Source organism: Mercenaria mercenaria, unplaced genomic scaffold (genome assembly GCF_021730395.1).
Source record: "Mercenaria mercenaria strain notata unplaced genomic scaffold, MADL_Memer_1 contig_4459, whole genome shotgun sequence".
NCBI classification, from domain to species: Eukaryota; Metazoa; Mollusca; class Bivalvia; order Venerida; family Veneridae; genus Mercenaria; species Mercenaria mercenaria.
In genome coordinates, this window is record NW_026462688.1 from 27293 (window position 1) to 33678 (window position 6386).

Below are 6386 nucleotides of genomic sequence, written 5' to 3' on the forward strand. Positions count from 1 at the left end.
ACACAAATTAATCAAATTTAAAAAGCTGTTGCAAATAATAAGGGATTAGAAATTACAATTTCAAAAAGCCAAATGTCCAGTCAAGGTCAAAATGGTGGATTTTTAGGAGCTTTGGCTGGTTTGTTAGGAATAACAATTCTTCCAATGGCAGCAAAAATAGCTCCAAAAATATTAGCCCCTCTAGGCATTGGTGCCCTTTCTGGACTGGCCAGTACTGGTGTCAGTAAAATACTTGGAAATGGTATGATTTCAGTAGCTAATGATAAGAGAAATATGATATCACCATATCTTACACCTAATCAAAGAAAGCAACTAGTAGGATCTGGAGTGATTAAATTAACACAAAAACAAAAACAAGACGGTGGGTTTTTAGGTATGTTGGCTGCTAGTCTAGGAATACCTTTGATAACATCTTTGTTAAGTGGGAAAGGATTACAGATTGATTCTCAACGAAGACCTTACAGACGAATTCCTATAGTAAAAAAAAAATAAAATTTAGTAAAAAAAAAATAAAATTTATAAACAAAACCAATTTCTAACTTTGAAATTGAACAATGGGTAAAACAATTAAAAATTAAAAACTTTAGGGGTGTATTTAGTAGAAATAATTTATTAAAATTAAAAGTAAAGGACGAGTGTGGAATTATAAATTTGGACGACTCTTGGTCCTGGAACACATTGGGTTTGTTACTTAAATAATATGTATTTCGATCCATTTGGACTTCCTCCGCCGAAAGAAGTAATTAAGTATATACCAAATGTAAAATACAACAATGTTCAATATCAAGACAAAAATAGTACACTTTGTGGATATTATTGTTTATTTTTCATTAAAATGTTACAAGATAAAGTACCATTGTATGATTTATTGTATAAAATACTAAAAATTAATAATGTAAAACAAAATGAACAAACTATTATAAATTATTTTAACCAATAAGAACATGTAAATTAAACTTATTAAAACTGTGTTTTTATTTAACTGGAATAATTAATATAATGGGAATATTCAATAATATAAATGAAAAAGTAAATAAAATAGAAAAACAAATAATAAGAAAACCTCCATTGTTTTTAACATGTTATACCCAAGATACCGATGGTGGATTATTTCAATGGAAAACTGTAAATGCTAGTCCTGGTTTAGTTCAAAATGGTAATAATGTAACAATTAATTTTAATTGCATCTTAATTATTCTTGTTGATGCAATTAAATTAGATAAAGGAGAAGCTAAATTACAAATAAAGAATAAAGAAAATGTAATTCTTCAAAGTTATCATGTAAAAAAATACAGAAAAAATGAATCTATTTCTATTAATTATGCAAATGAATTTAAAATAATGATGTTATTTATATTAATTCTTAAACGTTATGAATATTCAGTTAACAATTTATGGTTCTATAATTTAAGTTTTAATTTAAGAGTTAATTTAAGTTTTAATTAATTTTAAGAATAAGCTAATGTATCAATACCATTATCAAGAATATATCTTTTATCATCATAACATGATAAAGATGTTTTATTTATAACATAACTGGAAAGATTGTGTTTATCAGAACGAATAACTTTAAAAGTGTGATTACTTTGGGTTGAATTAAACAAAGTATCTTTGTAATTTTTATGAACTATTGTTTTCTTAACAACAAGTTTTTTAATTCCTTTACATTTTTTAACATTAACTTCATTTTCTAATAAATAAGAATACATTTTACTTCTTAATCCGACAAATTCAACAATGGGAATGCCAGCAGCTTCATCTTTAAATTTTCCAATTACTTTTTTATTATTATCAAAATAAAATTTTGATTTTGGGTTATAATCACTATTATCAAATAAATCTTTGTCCTTATAAAAATCCTCATATGCATCTTTGGTTTTTATTTCATAACATAATGAATCAGTGTCAGTGAATAACAATTTACAATTACCTCGTACTTTTCCTTAATGAATTATAATGAAAATCATACATTAAAATATTTTGATAAATCTAGAATGCACATTCCAACATAACAAGGTCTGTTTAATAACAAACTTTCTTTTATTCTATGAATACCAAACAAATTCTTGTTAAACATCGTTGAACTAACAAATGAAGGTTTGGCTATGTATTTTAATAAAATATTTTCATCATGTGTTAATTTAATATTAACCCTCTTGCGTAAATTCTCATCGTCTTACCGAATACAGAATGTTCATTAACTTAAAAAATGTCCTTTTCAAATGAATTTTTTGCTTTAGATCTTTTTGAGTATTAAAATCAATATACTTTTTTAACCAAGGACTTTCATCAAAAGTTAATATTTTGTGTATTTTTGTTACTTTTAACCCTAATTGTGTATATAGTTCAAGATTTTTATAATGAACTACATAATTTTTTTTTTTCATTAAAGTTGGAACTAATTTTTTTACATTACTTTTTCCTATTTCAAATTCTGTTTTAATATTTTTACTATAATTGGAAAGCCATTGATCTGGTATAATAATTTTTTCAGGAGCTAAAGGATAATCATTGTGGTTTTATGTAATTCTTTGGATATTCAAGATCACATTCAATATAAAGTTAGTTTTACCTTTTGTAATTAATTTCTTTAAATTGTTTTTCGGATATAAATTTAAAGTTTCCAGAGGGTAAGGTTGACACATAGCCCAACCGTAAAGGTTATTGGCGTCGAGGTACATATTATTTGCTTTCTTCTTTTGAATTATAATCTTTCATATATTTATTGTTTGCTTTACTGTATCTGTTTGAAATATAACTTATTCCTCCTCTCAGTCCCTTTTCAATAAAAGATACATATCAATATCAGTTATTAAATCTAACTTAATTCCAGTCATTTTTTAACATTGCATCCCAAGCTAAACCAGGGCTACTAAAATAATGACAAGGATCTAATTTGTAGTACTCTAAACATAATTTTCTAAAATTTTCGAATACATCAGCTAAAAGTAATACGTCAGTTTTTAAATATAGATCATGATATTCTCCCATTGTTTTTTAAATTTTTAAAATTATTCCAAACATTTTTAGCATGTTCGTATTCATTATTAGATATGTGTGTTTCATTTAAAATTGAATAAAACTCTTCTTTAGAAGGTAATTCTGTTTCTTTGAATTTTTTTAAATGAATCCATGTAATCATATGGATAAACCCTTTTGTTTTTAATAATTAATGCTTTCACAATCAATTCTTGAGATAAATATTTAATTCTGGAATATTTTTTACTAAGTTATCCAATGATTGAGACATAAATTGGAATGAATCAATAAAAACCAAGTCGGAAATCATAAATGCCATATATCTTTCCATATTGTTAGGAATAACATTAATTTCTTTTTTAAATTTCCCTATTTGTTGGCATAATAAAATGACCGTCATAACCTCTTAAATTATGAAAAATAACAGGAATTTTATGTGTTAGTTTTAAAATTAATATTACATTCTGAGTGAGCACTTCCTCTAAATTTTCCTGTTATATGACAATGGTCACGTACTTTGATTGAATCTTCTATATATTCTTTTTCACAGATATGACAAAACTTTTGTTTTTAAATTCACTTTCATCTTTTTTTAGACATTCTAGTTCTTTGTTAAAGTTAACACTAAATATTTCTTTACAATATTCCTCTTCCTCAAGCATTTTTTAATAAACTTATAAACGCATTAGGGCCTCTATAAATCTGGGTTGGTTTAGTATATTTATCGTCATAACAACAGACAACTTTATAGCCGTAACCACATCATATGATTTTGATATGGTTCAGTAATGAAGATTCATTGATGGTAATACAGTTAAAACTTTTTTAGTTATTGATTCAAAATCAGCATAAATTACAAAGGTACTGCTAAACCTTTATGATAATTTTTAAATTGTACTTTACTTCCCTCTTTTGGCATTTTTACACCTTGGATACCATTAATAGCTAAACAATTTGGAATATGTTCATTTAATATTCTTTCATTTGTAAAATGTTGTAAACAACTTTTACAGAAATATTTTTTTCTTTATGTTTGGTTTTGTTAAACATTAATCTATTAAAGTCTTTTATCCAAACATAATGTTGGATTACAGTTCTTGAGGGCTTACAGTCATCATCAGTTATTTTATCATTTATTTTATCATTTATTTTTATTATTAGTAATTAGCAACATGTCACAGTGTTCTTCGTATGATATTTTGATATGTACAATGGATAAATACTATTTTCTTCATAACCAAATATATTAAATGAATTTTTATTTAAAACTTCAATTTTAGGTATTTGATTTAATGTAACAGGAAATTTAATTCCAGTATAATCAAGATCGTTTATATGTTTTTATATTTTGAAATATTTTGAGGATTTTTTTTCAACAGGAATTTGTAAGCTAAATGACACCATCTAAAACATTCGTATCATCATTCTTTTATTTATTAATCCTTTCATTGGATGTTGTAATGGTTTTGGTAATTCTAAATAACTTGTAAGCAGCCAATGGACTATACTTATATCTATTTATATAATGAGCATCAACTGACTCTATTCTCCAGCCACTTCCTTCAGAAATCCAATTACCAATTCTATTTATTATTTCATCAAAAGCTTGATGTAAAGTTTTTTTTATTTCGTTTGTGTTAATAATTTCTAAAGCCTTTGATTGAAAATAAGCTGATTTATATATTGTATCAGTTTTATCCATTTTTGCAAAAGTTATTTTTAAAACAACGTTTATTTTTTATACCTTTTAAAGTTTTAAGTTCAGATTTAAGTATTTCATAGAGTTGTTTATAGTTAAATATAATTGATTCTTTGGATCTTGTCTATATGTAATTTTAATTTCAAATTTCTTATAATATTGTTTTGTGGATCTTTCGATTTCCATCTATATATTATATTTTAAAAATAAAATTCGTTAAGCAAAAAAGGATTAAAAAAATCATTAAAAAAATAATAAAATAAATAAAGTTTTTAAATTATCTTTAAGAAGAAATAAAATATTTAATTTATATCTTTTTCCATTAACTTTTGATATTCCACATTTACTCGGTTTTCTCCTTTGCAGCACATTGTTATTAACCCAGAATTAATGCCAAGGTCTTTAGACGCTGCATAATTGCTTTTATATGTTTTTTCTTCATTAGTATCACAGTCGGTTACAATAACTTTTTTAGGATTGTTTCGAATATTATTTGGTCTGGGACAATCACATAACTTTTTAAAACTAGAGGTTTTAGTACTCGAGGTACAGCATTTTCTTCTTCAGTTAATAGACAACCACAGTTCATTCAAATAAGTTCTTTTACGAAATAAGGATCTATAACATTTTGTAATTTATCAATGACATGGTTTTTATATTCATCGCTAACTATTTGATCAAGTTTTGATTTAATAACATTTCTTCTTTTAAGAACTTTCTTATATGAATTTTTGTCTGGATTCATTATTTCTCCTAAAGTGCTAGATAATTTTGGCATAATCATTCTATCTACCTTTCTATTAACCATCTATATAATATACTTATAGAAAAAAAATCTCTAAAAACACACGTAAAATTTAATACAGCTCTTCTTCTTTTTTACTTTTATATCCGTTAAGTTTAAATTCCTTCATATACGTTTCAAAAGGCATTGAATATTTTTTTTCTTTCTGCATTTCTAATAGTATTGTAAAAATATCCTGAATAACTTGTTTCTCTTCTTCTTTATTTACTTTTCCAATCCGTGCTTTTGTTATAAGTTGTTTTATTTGTGATGATGTGCTTTTAAAATAAATTTCTTGTCGTCAAGTTTTAGTCTGTTAGTAAATATGGTAATTACTGATGGAACAGCGCCAGCACTGCTACAAATAGGAATAGCTGAACAAGTGCTAATGCAGCTGAAACAACCAAAGACACCTGCTGTAATATATAATCCGGTACTTACTCTCCCACAAAATTTATAACTTTTTCTGTAAGCAGCAGCTAGTTTAGTTAAGTGAATAATTAATTGATCTATTGTTTCTATTCCATTATTAGAAATTAAATTTTTATGGACCATTTATATAATATATATTTAAATTAAATTTCTTTCAATTCACTAAATGGTACCCAACTATTAAATTTTTCATTGTAACCTTTCCATTTTACTAAAGCTTGTTTTTTCTTATAGTTTCGTCTAATAACTTTTTCTATTCTAAAAACTTCTTGTGTAGTAGTAAAAGTTCTTGTTCATAAAATGAACCTTGAATTATTTCATCATTTAAATCTTTATAGTGTATTTCTGGGATTTGTATTATTAATTTTATAAATTATAAATATTTCCTCTGTCCAGTTTGGTGTATATCCTTTTTCAAAATGTCTTTTAAGTTTGCTTAAGCGAACTCGATCACCATTTTAAATTTTGTTTTACTTTTTGGTATTTTTAAAT